This window comes from Ambystoma mexicanum, chromosome 2q, assembly GCF_040938575.1.
Source record: "Ambystoma mexicanum isolate Mex_15411 chromosome 2q, UKY_AmexF1_1, whole genome shotgun sequence".
In the NCBI taxonomy this organism is placed as follows: Eukaryota; Metazoa; Chordata; class Amphibia; order Caudata; family Ambystomatidae; genus Ambystoma; species Ambystoma mexicanum.
The window spans coordinates 153,494,251-153,520,828 of NC_090924.1; the positions used below are offsets into that span (position 1 = coordinate 153,494,251).

General features: G+C 48.8%; 1 protein-coding gene across 2 annotated transcripts in view; it reads left to right on the plus strand.

The window, feature by feature from the left end:
- C2QH1orf35 (chromosome 2q C1orf35 homolog) overlaps window positions 1-26,578 on the plus strand; it is a 458,870-nt gene that overhangs the window by 122,774 nt on the left and 309,518 nt on the right. The gene's annotated exons all lie outside the window — the stretch shown is intronic.

The following is a 26,578-nucleotide window of genomic DNA, read 5'->3' on the forward strand; positions in this document are numbered from 1 at the left end:
AGTAGGAGGGTATCTTTGCCTTGTCAGCATCTGATCACCTCAGAAACAAAGATCCAAGACGGTAAGTACAGCCCTTTTTGCTTTGGTACCCCATCCAAGTGACACCCTGCCCTGTGTTAGCTGAGGCAGGAGGGGTCCTTTGGGGCATGTTGTGTTTAGAGCCACTGTGGTATTGGGGTACGTCTCGAAGTCTCTGAGAAAACTTGTACTGGTGCTTGTACCAAGGGCCCATAAGGGTCTAATACCGGGCTTTGGTCTAAAGGGACTTTGGTGCATGACGAGGCTGGTACCGGGGGACCTGTGTCTCTCAGGGTGTTTAGCCTCGCACCAGACCACAGTCTGAGGCCTACCTCAATCTGCACATGGGCAGATACCCGAGGCCCGAGAAGCCTTGTGGTAGCAGTATGCCCCACTCTTCGTATTACCTCGGAAAGCACTGTAGCCTGTGCCGGGGCAGGGGGCCACACCTCATTCACAGCAGATCCTTGCTCACCCTTCCACAGTGGTCACTTTGTCCGGATCAGATTCTAACTAGTCGCTGGGAGAAGCCTCTCCGGCTTTGCCTGAGCATACACTGTGTGATGCAGACAGATTTCTTCCACTGCTGTCCTTGGTGCTCTGAGCCCACGCCTTTTTCCATGTGGGTGGAATTGTCACCCACTAATATGGGATATTTTGTTGTTTATGTTCACCCATCCAACTTCCAAAAATTGGGCCTTGAGGCCTCTCTAGGGATTTCCAGTCATGAACCCTCAAGGGTGGGCAGGTTCATCGAGAGATATTGAGACTTGATGTACTCAGGACCCGTGAGGCAATAGTTTATGCCCCGCCTGAAGGAAGTGCCTGACGCCACTCAACGAGTGCTACCACAAAACAAACCCCCAGTACCTCAGACATCACCTCCCTGTGGGGACACAGGCTTTCCAAACATTGTGCTCACCCTCCCTCTGCTTTTGAAAGATCCTCCTCCCATTCCAAGTTCTCTATCTCCAAGTCCTCCATTTGACGTCTCAGTGGATGACCTAGATGGCCTGACAGAAGATACTGAGGAAGTGCCCATGTTCATTAAAGCATTCAATGACAGGGTGCAAGGGTTTATGGAGTACCTGGAGATTCTGGTACCAGAAAATCCAGTCGGACCAAGCTACAGAAAGGTTGGGCATACACCTTTCAACTGATGTGATGGGGGGGGGGGGGGCAGGGGACTATTCAAATCTGGCAAAAACCTGCTTCTATGCAACCAGTCACAGAAATGGTGGATATGAGATCCAGATCCCTTCCCGTGCAAAAACTGCTTGATTTGCCACCCTCCAGCTCACTCCATTATAGTGGCAGCTGCTACTTTCTTCTGAAAGACATGCATCATCTTCTTCTACCTCTTCTCAGAATCTTCTGGATAATGCAGTGAAGAACGTCTAAGAAACATCTGTGCTAAGCTTCAGGCAGGCCAACAAGGAAGTGGTCATGGCAGCTGCTAACCTTAAAATCTGGAAAACTGCGACCGTCTACTTCCACCTGAATTTCAAGCGGGGTTCCGCTCCAGCTTGACAGAGCTTACCAAGTATCATGGGACCTCATGGAGGCCTCCTATCATCACCTGGACACAGCTGCTAGTGGTATGGAGGTAGGCGTGTCTTTTAAATTGCAAGCGCTACTCCAAGCCACCAAATGTCAACCAGATGTCCAGGAGCAGATTATAGATACCGTTTGAAAGGGTGAAGCTATTCAGCTCCGATGCAGACAAGCTGAATAAAAAGAAAAGCAGTGTACAAACAGCAAAGTCTTTAGTAGTACTATCCAAGCTGCCTGCAAAGCCAGTGTCTTCAGGCCTTCAGCTACTCGTGCTTCACTGCCAAGAGTTCAGGAGGCTTTAGAGGGTTCCACAACCGTTGGAGTAGACAAATCTGCGGTATGTGGTTAGTTAGAATCAGGATAGGGACAAGTTGGCATGATGTCAGACTTTTATTCACAATGATAAACCTATTCGGTCTTTAGACATAGGATCTTAGCTCTATTCTGCAAAAGTAACTACCAAAGGATGCTTTTCAGGACTATAGGTACGAATAATAAAGCCCTCTGTAAGCCTGTGCTATTCTGGATTCTGTCCCTACCACTTAAAACAAAACATAAAAAGCCAACAAAGTTACATTCCTACCATTAGCCCTGGTGTGTGAATGTTTGCTGGTTGCTGACCCCAACCCCACCCCAACCCCCAATACCGGAAAAGGTTGATCCTTTTATAGTACTCAGCCCATGGTACACAGTTCAACTGTGCTCCAAATGTCAGTTCAAGTTTTTTTTTTTTTTTTTTTATACAGTCCAAAACAAGTGTTTCTTTTCCTTCTTTATAGCAATGGGCTGTTCCTGGTACATTTTATCATTTTATGAGACCTCCGGACCTTCTTGTCTGTGAGAGACCTCTATGACTTCCCACTGCAAAAGAGTTTGGTTTCTCACGTACTGCCTTGGGGAATTGTGTCTTGCGCCCTTCTCTTGCTCTGGTTTCTTTCATCCCCACCTTGGGCTTTGGTTTATTGTACCCCGCCTTGGAGTTCTTCTTCCATCACTGTGCCTTGTATTATAGTTGTTCTCACCCCACTCTGAGGTACTCTCCTTCACCCCACCTTGGGAGTCTGGTTTCTCACAACTTGCTCCTCTTGCACCACCTTGGGGTATGATTTCTCTCCTCCCATCTGGGGTCTGATCTGGGGCATCCTACCTTGGGGTATGGTGAACGCAAATGGCGGACTAGTTATGACCCTTTACTTAAAGACTTGTACAAGCTTAGTCTTTCTACCTACTTAGCCAATGTCAAACTGGCCAAAGCCACTTTTTTTGCTCAAAAAATTGAAAGTGCTCTATGTAAACCTAAAACACTATTCTCTATTGTCCAATCGCTCTCCTCCTCTGAACCCCTTACTTCTACGGTTAAACCATCGCAAAAGCTATGCAATGACCTGGCATCGTTTTTTATCACGAAAATCGATGTTATACGATCTAACATCGCCAAATCTCCCGCTATGCAATCTTCCGGCACTACCAGCTTTGTGCCACTCACCCTCACTGACCCCCCCTGCCAGCTGGTCTACCTTTCCTCTATTCACTGAGGCAGAGGTTCTAGCAGCGATCCTTAAAATTAAATCCTCCTCTCCAGAGGATGCTATTCCGGCAAGTATGATGAAGACAATTGCCCCAGACATTCTGTTCGACGTCACAGTGGCTATAAATAACTCCTGCCAGTCTGGTTTGGTTCCGCCGGAACTCAAATCTGCTAGGGTTATTCCCCTGCTTAAGAAGCCGTCTCTTGATCCCACTATCCCTTCTAATTTTCACCCCATATCCCTGCTCCCGTTCTTGTCTAAACTCTTGGAATCTTTGGTCACGCCCCTTCTGTCCTCCTTTCTGAATCTTCTAAGATCTTTAACCCTGCCCAGGCAGGCTTTAGGCCAGGAAGAGGGACGGAGAGTGTGCTTGTCTCAGTGCAAGACGATATGTCCAGACTTGCGGACGCAGGTGGAGTTGGAGCTTTGATCTTGCTGGATCTGTCCGCCGCATTTGATACGGTGGACCATCCTATCCTCCTCTCACGTCTAGCACAAATCGGGATTTATGGATCAGTCCTGGCTTGGTTTACCTCTTTTCTTGCAGACCGCACTCAGACCCTTGCTATGCCCCCTTTCCTCTCTGTCCCTTGTGCCCTCACCTGTGGTGTCCCCCAGGGATCCTCTTTCCCCTATCTTATTCAATATTTATATATGGGCACTGGTCTGCCTTATCCGCTCGTATGGACTTAATTGTTATTCCTACGCGGATGATACTCAAATCCTGATCCGTTTGGATCAGGATCATACCAAGGTCTCAGCTTCTCTTCATGACTGTCTGACATCAGTCGGTGTCTGGATGGACCAAAATTGGCTCAAGCTCAATGGCGATAAAACTGAGGTGATGCTGGTGGGTTGTCCTCCCAGCCCATCATTATGGACCCCTGCTTTTTGGCCTACTTCACTAGGCCCCCTGCCCTGCCCAGTGGACAAAGTAAAGAACTTAGGGGTCATTCTTTCCACCTCCCTGTCCATGACAAATCAGGTCTCAACGGTCTGCCAATCCGCCCACCACCAGATTAGGGTACTTAAGAGGGTCCTCCCTATGATCCCAGAGGCTATGCGCCCTCCTGTGGTGGCTGCATTAGTCCTCTCACGGTTGGACTATTGTAACTCCCTATACCTCGCTCAGCCGGCGGGCCTTCTCCAACGTCTCCAACGCATGCAGAACCTGGCAGCCAGACTGGCCACAGGTTCTCCCTATGGAGCACATATCTCGCCAGTGCTTCGCCAACTCCACTGGCTCCCAGTGGCCCAGCGAGTTAAGTTCAAGTCACTGTGTATTGTCCACCGAGCAATCCAGGGCCTAGGTGCTGAGTTTCTTCAAACCAAATTTGTCCGTTATATCCCGGAACACAATCTTCGTTCCCTGAACACCAACCTCTTGGTGGTTCCTAGGTATAACCGGGAAAGACTCGGTGGCAGAGCCTTTTCCATTGCTGCGGCCAGGCTGTGGAACACCCTCCCACTACCACTCAAGTCTACCTCTAACCATTTGGCTTTCAGGAAAGCTCTGAAAACTACTTTATTTTAGCTCTTTGACTATTACTGTTCTTCCTGTTTGGTAGCTTCCTCAACCAGCGCCATGATGCCCTTGGGCGACTGTGCGCTCTACAAGTTCAGGTAACATAACATAACATAACCCTGGGGTATGATCCCCTGGACCCTGCCTTGGAGTATGATCTTGTTGAACCCTCCTTGGGATATGGCTTCTTTCGACCTGCCATGGTGTATGATCTAGAGGACCCCACCTTTGGGTATGGGTACCGTCGGCTCGTCTTGCTTCCCTGATTGTTCGGTGCTCCTTGGAAGGCTGGGAAGTTTGGTGGCAGTGTTGCTGGTTCTTCGGCATCCTTTGCATCATTCTCTTTGGGTGGAGCTTCCACCTTTCACTCGCAGGCTTCCCGCTGTTCTGCATCGCCAGTTTCGTGCTGCTGATAGTTTTGAGGTGTAGGCTCAGTGCTGGGTTCCTCAGCCAGTCAATCCTGGTTCCAAGTCCAGTGGGCACTCAACGTTCTACTGCCTCTGCCTTCACCTGGGCCATCACACACGGCATGCTTCTTCCTGCTACACCTCCCAGGGCGAGGGTTCCAAGCTTTTAACGCTCCAGATTTCCCTCTTTCCTCGTATGATGAGTTTTTACTCCTTTGTAAGAGGGTGGGACTTTCCATAATTCGTTCAATCCTCGCTGATACGCTGCACACAGAGAAACAGAAACCATTTCTGGTTTTGAATGACGATTTTTGAATTTGGGCATTTTAGTGTGCTGAATGATTTTGAATTTGGGCTTTTTAATGGGCTAAATGATTTTTGAATTTGGGCATTCTCGTTTGCTAAATTAATTTGTATTGGGGCTCCCTCTTGCTCTGGATTCCTATGACTGTTTTGTAACTCATATCTTCTAGGCCTCTTGGTGAATTCTGTCGTGCATTGTGCATTTCTGTCCCGCCCTCGCCTGCTCTCCTCTTGATCCCTCTCCCACTCCATTCTCCCCATGGTGCTTTCCATCTCTCCTTTCTATTCTAGCTGCGTCTCCATCGCCTATCCATCCAAGACATTTAAGAAGGCTCTCCTGATATCCAATCCTGGTCTGCTCATTGCTGACATCTACGTCAATGCTTCCTCCAGACAGACCATCACTGACATTCCCTTTGATGTTCCTTCACCTGAACTATGGACTCCCCACATGGTCTCTGTCCTCTCCCCTTTTTCTTCCTCACCCATTATTGGTGGTACCAGATGGGAAGTTCTCTTGGCTCACTTCGCATAATCCAGGTGCATCATCAGTGTCTATCGTAATGGCACTATCATGGCCCAGGGCTCTCAGCCTAACCTCCTCCTCTTGACAGGTGTCTGATAGCTCTTTTTAACCCCCCCCCTCCTGCCACCCCACCTTCTCCCATCACTTAGCTATCATCAATACTTGATCTGCTGTTAACACACCTCTGACATCTGTGTCCTCCTTGAAGACCTTGATGTTCTTGCTCTCACTGAGATGTGGTTCAAAGCCAGCTCCGTCGCTGCTTTTGACAGACTTCTCCCTGAGGGCTACAAGAGCCTGCCCAATACCAGGCCCTCGCAATCTGGTGGCAGAGTGTCTCTGATTTTCCATGAGTGGATTCCGGCCACCATCATCCCCACTCAATCCTACTCATCCTTTGAATGCCTCGTCTGTAGGCTGTCTGTCTGTCTCTCCCACCCTCTCCTTTACTCTCACCACCATCTATTGGCCCCCTGGATCCCTCTCTTCCTGCCTCCTCCCCCAAGCTTCTCTTCCTTGGGGACTTTAACATCCATCTCGGCTCCCAGGATTTGGCCACTGTACTCTTATGCAACCTCTGATTCTTTCTTACGGCCCAACCCACTCTGCTGGGCACACCTTGGATGCTCTCATTTCAATGGACATCCCTCTCTCCAACCTTCTAACTACCCCTCTCTCCTGGTCTGACTACGGTCTACTCTCCTCCCACCTTGAGGCCCCTTGGCCCCCGATGATACCTTTGCCTGCACTGCCAGTCTCCTTCTCCGTCATTCGACCGATGAAGCATGTGTCGGTCGCTACATTTGCCAATACCCTCATCCCCCCTCCCGCCCTTGCCTTAGACTCTCCTTCCAACTCTCCTCTGGCTAACCTCCATCTCTCTATCTGAAACACCTTGGACATCCTTGCCCCTGTCATGGTGATCTGCATGAAGTCTGCCTTCAAATGCAACTCTTGGTATGACTCTGATGTGGCAGCTTTGTAACACAAGTACAAAGCTGCTGAGCGGAAGTGGCAGGCCTCCAGTAAATCCTCTGTCAAATTTCCCTCCCGCCTGCTCCAAAGGCAATATTGTCTCACCATCTGCTCCAAGAAGAGGGCTCATATCCGAGCCGGCATCACTGAAGCCACCAACAACACAGCTGAACTTTTAAAATTCTGCAAGGAACTTGCCAATCTTACTGTAGTCTCCTCTCCTCTCCTCTCCTCCTCCTCCCTCCCAGGCCCTCTGCACTGCACTGGTCACCCACTTCTCCTCCAAACCTCAGGGCATCCCAACCTCACTGTCATCTACTCCCCTTCTCTTGCCTCCCTTGGCCCCCTCTCCTCCCCACCATAGTCTCCTCTCCCATTGCACCGGACGAGGTCTCTAGAGTAGTCTGCTCTATGAAAGTCTCCTCTAAACAGGTGCTCCCCTGTTCTTCCAGAACCATCAAGGACAACATCCCGTCTCTCACCCCAACCTTGGCTGACCTCCGTAATCATTCCTTTGCCACTGGCTCCTTCCCACAAGCCCCCAAGCATTCTCTTGTGCACCCTCTCCAAAAAAGCCATCTGCTGACTCTTCTTGCCTGGCTAACTATCGCCCTATCTCTAGCATCCCTTTCTTGGGCAAACTCCTCTCTCTATATCTCTCCACACATCACGAATCTTGCCAAGAAGTCCAACTTTCAGCTTCACCTCCTTAGAGGCATTCTCTCTTTCCTCACCTTTCCCCAGAAGCTCAATGTCTCCAGAGCTGTGGATTTATCTAAGCTGGACTACTGCAACAACCTCTTCTTCAATCTGCCTCTTTCCTCCCTTTGCCCCCTTCAATTAATCCAGAATAAGGCTGCAAGATTTATCCTTGGCCTCAAGCCCAGGGACCGCATCTCTCCAGCACTAAAATCTCTCCACTGGCTCCCGGTGACCACAAGGATCAAATTCAAGACGCTTTGCATCATCCACAAGGCTGTCTGGGGCCTGGGACCTCTCTACATCCAGCTCTCTCTTGCTAAATACCTCCCTGCTAGAATCCTCTGGTCCTCTAGCTCCAAGTCTGCAGGTCAGATGCTTCTCCAAGGTGAGAGTGGGAGGTAGATCCCTTTCCTCTGCAGGTTCCTCCCTCTGGAACGGCCTCCCTCCCCCCCCGTCAGACTTGAGCCGGATCTTCTTGAGTTCCGGAAACTTCTCAAAACATTTTACTTTTCTCCTCTTCTTTCCCGCTCCCCCTTCCGTGCTATTCTCCATCTGCCAACCAGTCCCCCCCAGCATCCCTTACCAGCACTTGCCCTTGGGCACCCTTCCCCAGACTAGCCAGAGTCTGGTCCACCCTGTCCATTGCACTTGTCTGGCACTTGCCCTTGTGGCCCCCCTTCAGCATTGCTCACCCCCTTTGGCTGTCCTGTCCTGCACTTCACCCCCTCCCTTCCGCACCGCTACTCCACCCTCCACTGTACTTTATCACCTTTGTCTTTGCACTTGCACGATAGGATTGTTACGCTGCCATTATTACCGTCACTGTTTTCTTTTTCCTATGTCCCACCTTCCATTTTATTTGTCGTGTGGCACCTGGTAACACTTGTGTAAAGGCACCATACAAAGGCCCAATACATAAATAAATTACAGGAGGTTTCTGGTTATTGGTCCTTGTAACCCCCATGTAGCCAGCAAAGACTGTATTTGACTCTTGGCGATGAGGAGTGTGAGGAAGGCAACAGTAGACAAAGACACAAGTGATGCAAGTCTCAAAAACCTGTATTGCAAAGGGTTGGGAGAATTCCTAAATGACTGTATCTGTCACAACTGAATAATCACATTGCTCCTCACCTGATCCTTCCTTGCTTGAAGAAGGGTATCCTTTCTTCAATTCTTTCTATCCATTCTTCTTTCTGGAAGTCTTTCTTTACAGAGATATGGTCTGTCACGGAGGGAAGCCACTATGTCAGACTGGTAATAGAGGTGGACAAAGAGGCCCCTTCCCCGGGTCAGCTCGATTGGGGGAAAAGGCCAATGAAGGCAAAAAAAACCTGCAGTGTCCTGGCATAATTCCTATTGCTTCTCCAAGTCCTGTACAAGTAGCAAAAACTAAGACTACCTCCAAAGGTATTCCAGGAAGGATCAGGCTGTATGCCTGAACTACAGCACCGAAGGAAACGGAGCAAAAAGAGGATCGAGGGAGGAGTGTAGTCGGAAAGCAGGGACTGTTCTCCAGAGAACCAGGAAGCTGAGGGGAACCACGGCAGAAGAGAACAGCAGCACAGGGAAGAGGGGGGCACAAGGATACACAGAGGAAGAATAGAAGAGGCTGGAGGAGCCGCACTGAAAACCTAACCACTAGCGTCTTACCCATAGCAGAATGACTGGGGTTGCAACTCGCAGTGCTGCATTGGAAGGCGAAGGTAATCCAGTCTGACGGTGGCCATCTTGGAAAAGACTAGAGCGCTACCGCATGTTCAGACTGAAACGTGGCGGTATGCTAATGGCGGAATGTCCATCTCTTACAGAGGCGCCACGCGGAAAGCGCCATGACAGTATGCCCCCTCTTGTACCTGGAGGGGCCAGGTTTAGCCGGGTATATCCTTTGAAGCTTCTGAAGCAATCGAGGGGCATGGATATAAGGGCTGGGTTCCCAGGAATTCTTGGAGGAAGGAAAACCCTTCCACTGCACCAGGTACTGGAGTCTCTCTCTCTGATATTGTGATTTGCAAATACGGGATACTTTGTATTCGTTAGGCTCAGTGATGACAGGGATGCACTGCTCTGTCTTCAGTCGGGGATAAGGATCTGGCACCCACGAGCAAAACGGGGATGAATGAAACATCGGATGTTAGCTGCTCAAAGTACTAGGAAGCTTTAGCTTGAGGGCTACAGGATTAATTCTGACTGTGATTTGGTCCAATATAACGGGGAGAGAGTTTGGAAGGATGGACCCATCTTGGCAAATATCTAGAAGATAACCAAACTCTGGACCCCACATCCCACCCGAGAACCTTGCACCAATGTTTATCAGATCGCTGTTTGTCTTTTCTTGCTCTCTTCCAGACTCTGATAGGCGGTCTTGTGGGTGCTGGAGATGTCCGACAACAAAGAGTCGATAGAAGGGATCTTGGATGGAGGGTACACCGAGGTTGGTAGAATAGGTGGGTGAATGCCGGAAGTGCAGTAGAAGGGGCTTAGTTTGGTAGAAGCATGTACTGAATTGTTACAGGAAAATTCAGCTGTTGGCAGAAGGTCCACCCAGTTGTTCTGTTGTGCGTTAATGAAACACCTTGGATACTGTTCCATGATACTGTCGAGCCTCTCCGTCTGCCCGTTGGTCTGTGGGTGGTAGCCGGATGGCAGAGCTCTTCTGATGCCCAGAATCTTGCATAATGTGCCCCAAAATACTGAAGTATACTGTGATCCACGGTCCGAGACTATGCATCCCGGAAGGCCGTGAAGACGAAAAATCTCTTGAAGAAACACCCTGGCCATCTCCGAGGCAGTGGGTACACCAGGAAGTGGAGTGAAGTGAGCCATCTTGGTAAAGGAGTTTACGGTAACCATAATGGCCGTACACCCCTGAGCGGGTGGCAGATCGACCACAAAATAGGTAGAGAGATGGCTCCAATGTTGTGTGGGAACGGAGCTTTGTTCCAGAAGGCCAATGGTTTTTTTGGTGTAGTACTTGCTTTAGGTGCACACAGGACAGGCACGTGCATAGGTCTTGACATCAGAACGAATGGTAGGACAACAAAAGTTGCATTGGAGGAGTTCCAATGTACCGGCAAATCCCTGATGACATGCTATCTTGCCTTCGTGACACCGAGACAGCACTAGGCCTTGTAGGGAAGCATCAGGTACGTACAATCAGTGATTGTGAAAAAAATCAAGCCTTCCTTCCGTTTAAGTTTCTTGTCCTTGTTCAGGTCTGGATGCAGAGTGATCAAGGCTTCTTTAACTCTTATAAGAAAGAGGACACCAAAAAACAAACTTGTTTATCCGAAAGAGATATTCCTATGGGTGACCCTGGGTGTTGTCTTGGTTATGACAACAAGACAATGCGTCTGCCAAGATGTTTTGGCTGCCGGGTATGTAAGTGATGGAGAAATCAAATTGGGTGAAGTAATGGGCCCACCGAGCTTGTCTAGAGTTGAGGCATTCCATCTGTTGTAGAATCCCCAAATTCTGATGGTCGGTACGTATTTCAAAAGGATGGGAGGCCCCTTGCAAGAGGTGACACCATTCTATGCAAGCCAATTTCATGGCAATGAGCTCCTTTTCAATCACTGAGTAGTTGATTTCACTCGGAGACGGTCTTCGATAGGTAGGCAATGGGATGTTCTCTACCTTCCACCTGTTGCATGAGAACAGCTCAACTGCCGCAGTCGAAGCTTCTGACTAAATAATGAAAGGAAGAGCCTAGTCGGGTTGCCATAAAACGGGAGCGGAGCAAAATAAAGACTTAAGGTGTTGAAAAGCGGATTCTGCCAGCTTACCCCACTGGAAAGGAGTGTCCTTCTTTAGGAGTGTAGTAATGGGAAGGACAGTTCCAGAGATGCCAGGGGTAAACTTAGGATAAAGGTTTGCAAGACCTAAGAACCGCTGTTTGTCCATCACCGAAGCGGGAGTTGGCCATTTAAGGATAGCCGCCACTTTGCGGCGGTCCATCTTGATACCTTGATCGACAATATATACCATAAATAGGGTTCAGTGGTGACTTCAAATAGACACTTCTCTGGTTTCACGAAGAGTTGGTTCTTTCCGAAGGCGAAGCAAGACTTCCCTGAGTTGGATCCGATGTTCGTGTCGTGAAGAAGAGAAAACCAGGTTGTCATTGAGATAAATGAGTGGAATAACATGTCCGAAAAGAGTCTGTCCATAAAGCGCTGAAAGATGACTGGGGCATTGACCAAGCCGAATGGCATCACTTGGTACTCATAATGACTAAAAAAGAGTCCGAAAGACGGTCTTCCATTCGTCTCCCGCCTTTATACGCAGGAGATGGTAAACCCCACATAGGTCTAGCTTGGGAAAAACCACAGCACCTTGTACACCCTGCAGGATGTCTCTGAGAGGCATGGGATATCGATCACGGATCGTAACCCTGTTGAGACCCCTGTAATCGATGTATGGTCTAAGCTCGCAAGTGTCCCTTTTGGAATGAAAAACAATGATGCTCCTGTAGGTGAATGAGGCCGTTCTGAAGGTTGGAAACCAAATACTCTCCGAGTACTTGCTTCTCTGGAAGAGATAGTGGATACATACGACCAAACAGAACGAATGCGTCCAGGGTGAGATCAATCGCACAGTCCTCCGGGTGATGAAGTGGAAGGTCCTTGGGGATCTTGTCTTATGAATCCATATATTTTCTAATCTCGTCATGTCACCCCCAGCTTCTTCCCAACCACCCAATTAGTCCTCCACCCATATGCACCCCTGTCCATCATTAAGACATGAGATCTAAAATTACTTGTAGTTTTCTAAATCCTCTGGCTGTGTTTTGACCCAACCATCAATATCATCCTCTGCATTTTTCCCACTTAGTTCATTAGTACCCTTCTCTATTTTATTAACCTCATCAACACTCCGGCACAACATAAAACGTCCTCTTTGTTTATTAGTATAAAGTCTTAAAAGATTTTGCCAATGCAGAAGGTGACAAGCACGAAGACCAGCATGGGGACAGTCACTCAAAATACTCCAGAAAGTCAGGTGGGCACCCATGTGAAAATACTGTGCAGCCAGTTACTTGACTGTACTCCACTAGCTTTATTAGTCATTTCTTCGTGGAGTGTTTGGAGTGTTTGTATTTCCCTGATAGCTGCTTTAAATGTTCCATTCAAAGCCTCCCCATCGGGTATTACTGTGTAACAGCTGCTCTCAAACTTGGCAAAGACTCCACAGCAGTTGGGTCAAGAACATAATGATTTTGGAGGGCCACCAAATGTAGTGCCCTCAACTCTTCCTTTATTCAGATCCTCCAGCTTATAGCGATTTTGCGATCCCGCAAAATGCCGCGAAAACGGCCGTTTTGCGCAAAATGCTGCAAAAACGCCTGTTTTGTGCAAAAACAGCATTTAAAAAAAAATAATTTTTTTAAATATTTTTTTTAAGTAATCTGCAAAATTTACTGCTTTAAAAAAAAATTATACTCAGGGTGCCAGGTACACAAGAAATAAAATGCGCTAACACATCTCATCACTTGCGCATCAAAAAAGTGCAGCCCAATCCACAAGGGACACATGAATGGGCACATTTTATATGCACGCCCATTCAGATGGCCTTTTTCACCTCCTTGATCAAATAAAGTGGTGTTTCTGTCAATTTAAAAGCGCATCCCTCATTTCCAAGCAAGATGCACTTTTAAATGTGCAGAAATTGTAGGCAACCCTACGCGCACAGGATGTGGGGCTGCCACTGCATGACGGGTCTTTCCTGACCCTGTCATGCATTTCTTTTAAGGTATGAACTGCTGCTGTGTCGCTTGCATTTCTGTTCCTCAAACAGGATAAAAATGCATTTTTTAGGTCGCATTTTACAGAGGGAGGCACCTGGAGGGCCTGTCCCTGTGAAAGGCGCTGGGAGCTTGCAGAACACTGTCGGGAGAGCGATTCTATTCAAAGTACTGGCCATTTTGATAACAAAAATCTATCTAATGTTACAATTTGACCTATTTCGTCCAGTACTATTCGATACATTTTTATAAATACTGAACATGTGTTGCGAGGGTGTCACCCGCTCCCCATGTTCAGTATTTTTGGTTTAGGGTGGTTGCAGAAGTCTTTTCCCCTTTTTCCTCAAAATTGAGGCAGGGACAGAAAAAAAAGAAAAGAACAAAAAAGGGACTCTGCGGAGTCGGATCCGACCCGCGTTAGAGGGACAGATCTGGCACCGCAGGGTTGCAGGGCAAGCGGCAGCGACCAAGCAGTTAAGAAGGGGAGAAGGTGGGGTGGTGGTGAAAGGTACATTTTGGGTTGTTTGGCTGAAGTGCAAATCAATTCGCAGCGAAATTGACTACGGTCAATTCCGCCGCAAATAATTACACTTCGGTCAAACAACCCAGAACACCATTCAAGGCAGCTGGCCAGCGCACAATTTGCGCTACAGCTCAGGCCTGTGGAAATGCGCCGGTCACCTTTGAGAATAAGGTGACCTGCTCATTTCCAAAAATGGGTTGTCTAAAAATAGCATATCCTCCTTAATGCCCCATTATTTAAGGACCTGGGTCAAAATCTACATTTAAAAAAAATGTAAAAAATGGTTACACTATGAGAGAGAGGGAGAGTGATGGGTGAGATGTGAAGTGATAGGCAAGATGTGAAGTGATAGGCAAGAAAGCAGAGGGAGAGCAGTGGGTCAGAGGAGGAAGCGCTGCACAAGAGAGCAGAGGAAGCAGTGATGTGGTGGGACAGAAATCTGAGAGCGAGCAGAGGTACAGAAAGTAGAGGGAGCGTGTGGTCAGTGAGCCAGAAAGCAGAGAGGAAGCGGTTGGCCAGAAAGAGGCAGTGAGCTGCAGATTGGGAAAACGGATGAGGGAAGAGTGCGATAGAATGGGAGAAAGGATGCAAGATGCAGAAGCAGCACAAAAGAATGAAGGACTGTATATTGCGGGAGGAATTGTAGAGCGTAAGGTGTGAGTTGGGAGTATGATTTGGAGTGTGGCAGGGGCTGGGCAGTGCAAATTGTGACTTGACAGTGTGACATAGTACATGAATATTTGTATGACAGAGTGAGAGGTTAAGGAATGTAAGTTGTGATGGAGAGTTGGTGAGAGAGGTGTGTGGTTGTTTAGGGGATTCGAGAACATAGAAGGGGAATATTTTCAGCATTACAAATGATAATGATCAATTTAGTTAATACTATTAAATAGGCATGAACATTAAACCAGAAATGTAGCCAAATCAAACACTGTTCTGCCAAGCCAGAGACATCTGGGACTCTTCCTATTAAATTAATACAAAAGATACATAATAATGATACCCTGGCTCTCTTCTAGACTTGCACTCTGCCTATTTCATGCAATGTGGCAATCTTACACCCTCCAGTTAATACAAAATGTCCCACAAAAATGCCGCAATAAAGAAAGGTTTATGCCGCAAAATTTGCCATTTCATGCCGCAAAATCCTGGAAGGTCTGTTTATTGCATTTAGGCCTTTTGCTGTTAAATTGGCCTACTGTCGCAGCTTATTAACGCGTTAGTTGAAGCTACTTCGCGTAAACTGCAGCCTGCACACCTGGAAGCAACAGTGATGTCAAGAATTTGGCAGCCTTGAAAAATAACCGAAATCCGTCGGGGATAGCGGCCACATTTTCAGCACTCTTTTCATACCAGTAATTGTTCCCCCCCCTCTTTCTGCTTAGGGATTTTTGCTTCTCACTTAGCTATGCCCTGCTTTCCCGTAGCGCAGGTTCCATGACAGTGCTGTTTCGAGGCACCATCAGGAAGGGCTCTGCAGAGTGACGATTGCACAGAGCCCACACCAATCGGGCAGAAGCTGGGTGTAGGCCCACCACACGTCCATTATAGCTGCAGTCCCCTGCATCAGTGCCACACTCCTCATCACCTTGGCACAGCCTCTTAGGCCCCAGGTGGATAGACCCACCATAGAGGACATTGTGTAAAGCTCTTTATGTCATCTGGTTGGCTTCTTTCATTTAACGAGGTCAATGCATGTACATATTTTCCCCAAATTGCCTTACAATTGTCATTCACTTTAGCTGCCACGCTTTGTTCATATCCACCAACCCTTCAGCACGACATTGCATTATTCCCCCCTCTCATTTGCCATCATACCACACTGCCCCTTTTATTCGCATTCATGGTTTTGTTTGACACCAGGGAATGCTTTGTCCCTACTTATTTATGCACTGCAATTTTTTGTGTTCACTCATTTTTAGCTCCTTTTAGAACCCAGAACCCTCTGTTATATATTCTACCATCATATTTTCTGTGTCCCTTTTTTTCAGCCATTCTGTTTAGTTTCATGTAATTATCGTCATAGACATTTTCCCCTTCATCTACCCACTGGACATTTGCTCCTTGTAATAAACCCCTAGTTTTGAAGAGGGACAGGTGCATTATGCATCCTGCTTCCTCATAAGACGCACCCTCAGGCAGGAAAAGATTGGGCGCCCCTATTACGCGCGGGATGAGTGAGCAGACATAGCATGTGCCGTTTGCCCTTTCGAATGGATTGTGTCTTCCCAAGTATTCCTCATCTTTGATATTCAATATACAGCTTCAGCTACTTCGGAAAATATTTTCGGCAGAGGGCGGTGTGTCTCGATGCAGTCGACTCAATGTCCCTTGAGGGCCTACGTCTCGAGGATGATGTCATCGAAGGTATATATAGCACGCGCCGCGGCCTTTGGCTTGAGTTCCGTTTTTCTGCGTAAGCTTACGCTTTGAGAAACTACGTTGCGCTTCTTTTGTTTTTATTCACAAAAATGTCTTCTTCCTCGACATCTACTACCCCGAAGACCGGGTTCAAGAAGTGTCGGGACTGCGACTCCAAGATGACGATTACCGACCCACATCTAGTATGTCTGTGGTGTCTGTGTCTAGCACAAGACCTCTGCCTGCTCCAAATGCCAGTCAATGACCTGAAAGGCTCTGAAGGAGCGGAAGGGGAAATTGGTGGTTGGCAACCCTCCCCAAAATTCCCTTTGACTACCCCATCGAAGAAACCTTCTTCGGACGAAACGAGAGGTGACTCCTCGAAGCAAGAAGGGTAAAATATCCAGAACGAGCAGTGGCTCCTACCACTCCTCATCGTCGTCAAGGAAATCGAAAAAGAGGCACCACCGGTCGCCTTCATCGACTGTCGTCGGACACCTCCCCTGAGAGGATATCTTGTCCCACAAAGGCCTCCACACCAGCCGAATGGGAAGCATTTAGGTCAGAGATGCTAAAAATATTTGAGAGGCAAAATCCCTCAGCAAGCCATGCTCTTACCGCGCCTTCCAAAGAAGCCGGTAAGGAAAGTGCTCGAGCCAAATCCCGCATGCCCTCGACCCCAGGATGAAGACCAGATCCTCAATGAGAGCCGTTGAGGCCTTGATGCGATGAGAAATCATCAAAGGATCCTTAGAGCTGTAAGTCAAAGCATAAGTCGAGATCTAGGTCGTCGACGCCAGCTGCGTCTTCGACACCAGCACAATCGACGCCAGCTGCACCTTCGACACCAGCACAATGACACCTGCTGTACCTTCGACACCAGCACCATCGACACCAGCTGCGCCATTGACGCCGGCCGTGCCTTCTACACCAATGGCACCTTTGACGCCATTGAAGCCTTTGAAGCCGAAGTCGACTTTAGTAAAAATAGCCGCGTTCTAAATTTCTGAAACATAAAATGCCTATTCAGGATAAGACATATATTCATTTGCCAAGTAAAGATTACTTCAAATCACTAACCTCAATTTATGAGGAAAATGAGCCCTCAGATACTTGTGCGCCGTTTGTGCTTCAATATTGTACACCTAATGTGCCTGAGAGTTTTATTTCAGAAGAATCCAGATTCAAAGATCTTTAACAACTTGCAAACAGCCAGTGGGGTAGACACTTCACCAGAGCTTGAATTTGGTAGACCTGATGCTGGTGAGCATGCAGTTGCATCATATAGACAGTTCATGTCTAAGGTTGTAGACTACTTGGGGTGGAGTAGGATGATCTGACGGACATCCTTGATAAGGGTCTGCAAATGGATCCCATTTTACCATTTCACATGGCTCTCCAAAAAAGGGCGGTGGCAAATGCCAGAGTCTACTCGGCAATAAACAAAAACCTGACTAGAAAATACTGCCCACCTAGTAGTCACCCCAACTACCTATCAAAGCACCCCACTCCAGAAAGTCTGGTGGTGCAGGCAGCTATGGCAACTTCAAAGCAGACGGCTTCTCCTACCATCCTTACAGATAGGGATGACAAGAGTGTAGATGCATGGGCAAGGAAAGTGTGTATATATATTTCTGAGGCTTGTGGAATCTGCTTAGATCACATGCTGTGCATAGGCCGACATCTAGTGGAAGCTGCGGAGTATTACAGTTTGTTTTTCGAAAGTCGAAAATGGGCGTCGACACAGGCGTGCCAGTAATACTATCCCTAGTGTGACGTCCACTGTACCCAAGATCCCTCACGCGTGTAGGATCCTCAGATTGTTTTTTTCCGCCATACTGGTCGGAAGCATCTTGCGGAGTTCCCTGGCCTTAGCCATACTTTTGCTGTTATTATAATTTTAATTCTTATTCATTCCCTTCCCCACCCCAACGTCGACCCTCAACCTCGACGACGGCTGGAGAAGTCATCGACCGTCGACTGCTGCACGACGGATCTGGGCCTCGGTAGGCCGCTGGCCTCGGCCCGGGCCTAGTAGGCCGCTGGCCTCGGCCCTTACAAGTAGGGAGAGTGGGGGGTGGTACATACTCTTCACTCTTGATATATAGTTACATTTATATATATTCCTACACTTAGCAGCCCGCTGCCTTAAGGTGCGTATGGAGGGTACCCCTTTTCAATTCTGCCCCAAGTGCAATCGCAAATACCCTTGGGTCGACAGGCACGCCACGTGCAATCTCTGCTTGCCGAGGGATCACCCCGAAGCGAACTGCAGAGCGTGTAGTAGGTTTAAACCTAAGACACTTAAGGACCGTTCGACAAAGCGTTGGGCCCACCACGCCAGGCAGGAGGCCATGGCAGCGGAGGGCGCCTTCAGCGATGGCAGCGACGCCGTACTTTCGGACGGCGAGGGCATTACGGCGTCGAAAGACAGCCGACGAGCGCAGGTCCCCGACCTCGGAAGGTCGTCCGGCAAGGCGGCTATGGGGAAGACCCCCGGCGACGCAAGCGCTACACACCTAACACACACTAAACACACTAAGACCAACCGGACCTCGACGACGTCGACTTCCCGGAAAGAGGCACAAAAAGAACGGTCCGACTCGGTGTCCTCTGGGCGCTCTCGATCGAGATCGCCTCACGACGCAAGGCAATCATCCACTCTTGCCAAGAGTGCCTCGCTACACACACTAACGGAAGTTCGATCGTCGGGAGACGAAGACGACTTCCACCCCCAGGCCGCGCTCCAAGATACCGAGACCGCGGTTAACATCAGTGAGGCCCCACGCCCGAAGCACACAGATACCTCTCCAGACCCTCGACGCCAGGCGTCGAAAGTCTCTGGGGCCCCCAAGGGACAGGGAAAACATTTTTCCACGCACGGAGAAGGGGGGAAACAGCGGAAAGCACAGCCTTCCACCCCTGTAAAGCCTAAGCAGACAAGCAAACACAAGTCTACCCTTGAAAATAAATCACCTGCTAAAGTAATACCCTGTTCCAGGGAATGGTCCAGTGAAGACATAGACAGGGTTATGTCTAGGATGTCTTCCTTGGCTGATTTTTATGATAAGAACCCAGAACACTTTCTTTCATATAACCCTCAAGGGGCCACACCCTCAGGCTCCTCCGATCCTATCCCGCTAAGTAAAGAGCCCCGGGTCGAAAGACCTGAACCCTTCAAGGTTCAGCCTTACTCCACTCCATATTCTACTCCACTCCCCAGTTATCAGGGACAAGTTTTCCCTGAAGAGGACCAGGAGTTTGCATTTATGGAAGAACAAACCGGGACAGATTACTATGCAGAGGATGAGGACCTGGAGGAGGGAGAAGATGAGCAGGAAATTTACAGAGTAGATTCCCCAGTACAAAGCGAAGCCCCAGTTACTGACTCTCCAGTTGATAACCAGCCCCTCCTTAACGAGGTTCTCGCTCGAGCAGCGGAACACTTCCACATCGACACCCACGGTGTACAGGAGGAAAGGGACTTCGCGGAGGAGTTTGTAGGAGAGAGAAGACCGGTCGCTCAGACCATCCCTATCCTCAAATCCATCCAACGAAGAATAGATCCTTCCCTGGTGAATCCTAACCTCACCAGAGCTGTCAACCCCAGAATTGAAAAGATTTTCCGGGCAGCCCAGTCTGACCCTCTGTATATAAAGGGACATCTTAAACCAGATTCCCTAGTGGTGACCAACACTAGAAAGAGGGCTGGCACGCCCTTATCTTCATCAGAAGCTCCTCCCGACAAGGAGAGCAAAAAACTTTACGGGTTTGGCAGAAAGGTAGCCTCAACGTCCGCCTACCAAGCAAGGATTGCGAATTCCACCACCCTGTTGGCTAGTTACAATTGCCATCAATGGGAAGAAGTCGCGGCGCTCATTGCCTCTGCTCCAGAACCGTTAAAGGGCCAGCTGGCTCGGATCTCGGCAGAGGGGAGAGCCGTGTCTGGTTGCATTTTAAAAGCAACTTTCGACGCCGCTGACAACGCAGGGAGATTGATAGCAGAAGGTACTGTTATCAAGAGACATGCGTGGTTACGGCAGTCGGGATTCAAGACAGAAACCCAGGCTTCTTTAATAGACAAGCCAGTGGAACCCGACCTATTGTTTGGGAAAGCGGTCGAAGACGCACTTAAAAATGCCAAAGATGAATATGAGACTCTCAAATCCCTTGGCCAGCTTACCAACAAACCCCCTAACCAGAGGGGGAACAATAATTTTCGTCGCCCACGCGGCCAAAATTCACAAAGAGGCAACTATGCCCAGGGACAAGGTACACAATGGAATAACAACCAGCAGTCTACCCAGAGTTACGGCAGGGGTAACAAGAGAGGTCGTGGAAGAGGCAGAGGCAGCCCCAACAAGGGCGGGGGCACGCCTCCACCAAAACAGTGACGCTCAGTTCAGGGTCCCTTGCCACGCAACCCCAGTAGGGGGACGCATTTCCACCTTCACCCAGGCTTGGGAAGGGATCACCTCAGACAGATGGGTGCTGTCAACAGTATCCGCAGGATATTGTATAGTACTACTGCAGCGTCCCCGGAATCATCCTCCACGACAAAGAGTGCACTCCCTAGAGCATCAAAGGATCCTTCTCGAGGAGATCGCCATTCTGCTAGAAAAGGACGCGATAGAACTCGTCCCAGGACACCAGGTAAACAAGGGTATCTATTCAACTTACTTCCTTGTGCCAAAGAAAGATTTGACAATGCGCCCAGTATTGGACTTACGGCCTGCCAACAAATATGTCAAGCCCCAAAAATTCCGTATGACCACGCTACAAGAGGTAATCCCCCTCCTAAAAAAGGGGGATTACATGGCAACCTTGGATATGAAAGATGCTTATTTTCATATTTCCATGCTCCCAGCGCACAAAAAGTACTTGCGCTTCAAGGTGGACAGTCGCCACTACCAATTCAAGGTACTGCCCTTCGGGATAGCTTCAGCACCAAGGGTATTCACCAAGGTACTGGCGGTGGCGGCTGCACACCTACGCAGGGAAGCAATCCCGGTGTACCCTTATCTGGACGACTGGCTCATAACGGGGGAAACCCCAGGAATTTGCAGGTCAAACATTCAGAGGACTATCGACCTCCTCCACGAATTAGGCTTCTCCATCAACGAGAAAAAGTCAAGTCTGGTGCCAAGCACCTCAAAACAGTTTCTAGGAGCTATCCTAGATACTCAGAAAGGATTGACCTTCCCTTCGGAAGAGAGAATTCGGAATATACTTCTGCAAATTCCGCATTATCAGTCAGGTCAACAGATAACAGTACGCAAAGCTATGCGGTTACTGGGCATGATGGCGTCATGCATTTACCTGGTCCCCCACGCGCGTCTGCGCATGCGTCCCATGCAGGAATGGTTGGCGAAACAGTGGTCTCAGGCAAGTGGTCATTGGGACGATCTAGTGGTCGTTTCGCCAACACTCGTACAGAGCCTACACTGGTGGACAAGAGAGAATCTCGCAAAGGGGAAACCCTTTTACGATCCCGAAGTACAAGCCGTGGTGACTACAGATGCATGCCTGACTGGGTGGGGAGCTCACCATCTCCACCACACAGCTCAGGGTCTCTGGTCTCACTCAGTAGCCAAGAACCACATCAATCTGCTAGAGCTTCTGGCAGTATTCCGAGCGCTAAGGGCGTTCGAGCCCCATCTACTGAACTTGTCGGTGCAGATCAGGACGGACAGCACGACAGCCATGTTCTATCTGAACAAGCAAGGGGGGACTCGTTCGCCAAATCTGTCCAAGCTTGCCCAGAAAATATGGATATGGGCACTCAGACGGAACATCTTCCTGTCATCGCAACATGTTCCAGGGGAGCTCAATTCCCTAGCGGATGCTCTAAGCAGAAACTCCCTCCCGGAAGAACACGAATGGGTCCTTCACAGAGACGTAGTAGAAGATCTCTTCTCTCAGTGGGGTTTCCCCACTATAGACCTATTCGCCACAAGCGAAAACAAACAATGCCCAGGATTTGCATCCAGGTTCCCCCAGCCGGACTCCCAAGGGAATGCCCTGTGGATGAACTGGTCAGGGATGTTTGCGTACGCTTTTCCACCAACTCCTCTCATCAGGAAGGTGGTGTACAAGATGAACAAGGAATCTATGACGCTCATCCTAGTTGCTCCCATGTGGGCGAGACAACCATGGTTTCCACACCTACGCAGGATGGCGGTGTGCGAACCCATCAGACTCCCAGCCTGGTACAACCTACTGTCCCAGCAACAGGGTCAAACAGTGCATCAGGAACCCAACTCTATGAACCTAGCAGCATGGCTCCTGAAGTCATAGAGTTTGGACATCTCAAATTACCACAGAGGTGTATGGACATTCTAAAGGAGTCCAGGAAACCAAATACAAGGCACTGTTACTTTGATAAGTGGAAAAGATTCGTTATCTGGTGCCAGAATAAACAAATCAACCCGGTTGATTGCACTCCTTCCAACGTTGTGACATACATGCTCCACCTGCTGGATGCAGGGTTGGTTTTTAACTCGCTGAAAGTACACCTGGCAGCCCTCTCGGCTTACACCACATCCCATAACAAGGTCTCGTGGTGGAAAGTACCAGTGGTTAAAGCCTTCATGGAAGGAGTAAAGAGACTTCACCCTCCTATTTCGAACCCACCGCCAGGATGGGACCTCAACGTGGTGCTAGCTAAGCTCATGGGACCCCCATTCGAACCCATGCATAAAAGTAGTCTCAAACACCTGACTTATAAAACGGCCTTCTTAGTAGCCATTACCTCCATAAGAAGGGTCAGTGAAATTCAGGCTCTGTCAGTGCAGGATCCTTTCTTTACTATCCACAAGGACAAACTGGTTTTACGCACACACCCTAGGTTCTCACCTAAATTCATATCCAAGTTCCATGTAAACCAGTCCATCGAGCTTCCGGCTTTCTTCCAGAACCCGCAAAGCTCGGCTGAGGTGAAACTACACACCCTAGATGTGCGTAGGGCGGTCCTATACTATGTAAATAAAACCAGACCGCTAAGGAAAACAGATCAACTGTTTGTCTCCGTAGCTACAGGCAGAGAGGGGGATCGCGTCTCTAAGGGCGCTATCTCGAAGTGGATTATCAACTGTATACAGCTGTGTTACTCTCTTTCTGACAAGACTCTGCCTTTTACGCCAAGGGCCCACTCTACTAGAGGCATTGGTGCCACTCTGGCTTTCATTGCAAATGTTCCCCTCGACACCATTTGCAAAGCGGCTACTTGGAGCTCTATTCACACTTTTACTCAGCATTACTGCATTGACACTCATTCCAAGACAGATACACAAGTGGGACAAGCGGTTCTAAGACACCTGTTTGCTCATGACCCTTCTCACATCCCACCTCCTTCTTCTGGTACTGCTCGCTAATCTATGCACAGCATGTGATCTAAGCAGATTCCACAAGCCTCAGAAGGGATACATTACTCACCGTAATCGTATTTCTGATGCTTGTATCTGCTTAGATTCACATGCGACCCACCCTTCCTCCCCTCCGAGAGAAGGCGCATGATTGCTTGTAGTCTTACCTTTTCTGTCTATCTGCTTGGATTATCTGTACTCACGCTACTCCTCATGCTTCCTCATGTCAGAAAAAATACAATCTGAGGATCCTACACGCGTGAGGGATCTTGGGTACAGTGGACGTCACACTAGGGATAGTATTACTGGCACGCCTGTGTCGACGCCCATTTTCGACTTTCGAAAAACAAACTGTAATACTCCGCAGCTTCCACTAGATGTCGGCCTATGCACAGCATGTGAATCTAAGCAGATACAAGCATCAGAAATACGATTACGGTGAGTAATGTATCCCATATATATATATATATATTTTTTTTTTTAATCAACTGTGTTTATTTTTCAGCAGAATGAATTACAAATGATCATATATCAAGAGAAAAGAAAAAGGTGTATATCAAATGATAATGCCGCTAGGGTCCTTCTTGCCAAATACCCTCATCTGGGGTGCAATTGCTGCTGAAATTTAACTAGTACAACAATACAACCCCCCCACCCCCTCCTCAAACCCCCGCCCCCCCGCTTCAATAACTATTGAACATTTGTGTGGAATATAGCGTCTATAATCAACCTCCTAGGAGAACCCTCCACCCCCCAACCTTCTCGCCACTCGGGTGTCCCCGGTTATAGGATAGAGACATTGCGAAGCAACCTGGGTTTAAAGTACATTTGATCCCTATCGTCCATGAAGTCATGTAACGGTGCCCAAGTATTGATGTATTTCGAGTAGGAGCCATTGGCAATTGATGTCACTTTCTCCATGGCCATCACCCCCCCCAGAGTCTTACCCACCATGCAGCCACCACAGGCCCTTGTTTGTTCTTCCATGCCTGCGCTATGGTGATTCTTGCTGCGCTCAGCATGTGAGTGATGAGGCCAGCCCTGCATCCTGAGTTGGCGTAGCTCCCCTCCACTGCATCGCCTAACAGGACGACCACAGGGTCAAATGGCAATTGGGTCTCGGTTATATCCTTTATATCACTTAAGACCTCCTTCCAATAGGTCTCCACCACCGGGCACCTCCACCACATATGAATTAAATCCCTGGGTTGCCCACAGCCCCTCCAACAAAGGATGGAATAGTCTGCATTGATGGAATGCATTCATTGTGGTGTCATGTACCAACAAAGGCAAAGCTTGTAAGCCCCCTCTTTAATGAATGTGGATTTAGAACCCTTAGCAATACGATGCCATATACGGCCCCATGACTCCCCCCGAAATAGGTCCACCCTCAGCCCATTTTTGCATGTATAGAAGGATCTCCTTCGGGTCCACTCCCCCCATCAGCCGATACAGTCTTGACACCCCTTTCTCATCCTTTCCCTCTTGCATCGTAAGCTCCAATCCTGTAGGAGCCCTTACAGCTCTCTCTCGTACCTTCCCATTAGTAATCCAGTGTCGGAGTTGGGCGCAATGAAAGCGTTCCGTCTCCGTCATCTTGAATTTAGCTTTACAACATTCAAAGGTCAACGGCTCACTCTCTGAGTACAGATCCCCCCCCAATACTAGAGCCTGTTCCTTCCCTCCCCAATACTTCCAAAAAAATTTCTGCAAACCTGGCGTAAAAAATCTGGATTATGAGCTACCGGGGTAAGCGGACCTCCTCCCACCCTCACCTTATTCCCCCGTAGTGCTTTGTCCCAGTACCACAGGGTGGCCTTGGAAGACTCCAATAGCGTGCCCCCTTTATTTCTATGTCTACTTGCGAGGAAGCCCAAGTGTTCCAGAGGTATCTTCGAAGCTGCTTTCTCCAGAATCACCCACCTATTTTGATTGTCCCTAGGTGACCATTGCAACATGGGGGCCACCTGTACTGCCCATAAATACCTACGGAAATCCGGAACCCCCAAGCCCCCCAGAATTTGCGGTCTAAATAGGACTTTCTTGGGAACCCTTGGTTTCTTCCCCTTCCAGATGAAGGACATCACCTCTGCCTGCAGCTTTTTAATTGCTGGGTTTGGTATACGTATCGGCAGGGCACCAGTCGCATATAAAAACCTAGGAAGCAGGTTCATCTTGACCGCCGCTATACGTGCCAGCCATGACAGCTCCTGCGAATCCCAACGTTTGAGGTCTTGCGGCAAGGAGTTCAAAAGGTCCGGGATATTAGCCCCATATAGCCTATTGTAACTGGGGGTCAAATGGACACCTAGGTATTTTATAGCTTTCTGTTCCCACTTCAAGGGATATCGGTTCTCCCACTCTGATACCTGTTCGACCGCCTCTGTAATATTTAGTGCCTTAGATTTAGGGTAGTTAATGTGAAACCCCGAAACTTCCGCTTATTTATCCAGCAATTCTATAGAGCTCGGGAGGGAATTTGTCGTGTCTTTCATAAACAAAAGGATATCATCTGCATAGAGGGCCACCTTCTGAGGACCACCCATCCCAACCTCCACCCCCTGGGATACCCTGGTCAGCCCGGATTCGTTGCGCCAGCGGCTCCATGGCAATGGCAAAGATCAATGGGCAGCCCTGCCTTGTGCCCCTACGGATAGGAATGCTGTCTGTGAGCCGTCCGTTGATCATCAGCCGTGTTGACAGGTTCGCAAAATTGGCCATTACCATGCGTATAAATGCCGGTCCGCAACCAAACCTCTCAAGGACAAGCTGCAGATATCCCCAGTGCAAGCTGTCAAATCCTTGGAGGCATCCAATGCCAACAATGAGAACCCCTGCCCCGTCCTCCGCCCCCACTCTATCGTATCCACGGCCCTGCGTATATTGTCATACGTATGCCGCCCTTTTACAAAGCCCGCCTGGTCCGGGTGTATTCTTTTTGGGAGGATTCTTGCTAACCTACGGGCCAATACAGTAGAGTAGATTTTTGTATCCCCATTCAATAGTGAGATGGGGCGGTAACTGGCGCAATCTAAGGGGTCCCTATCCGGC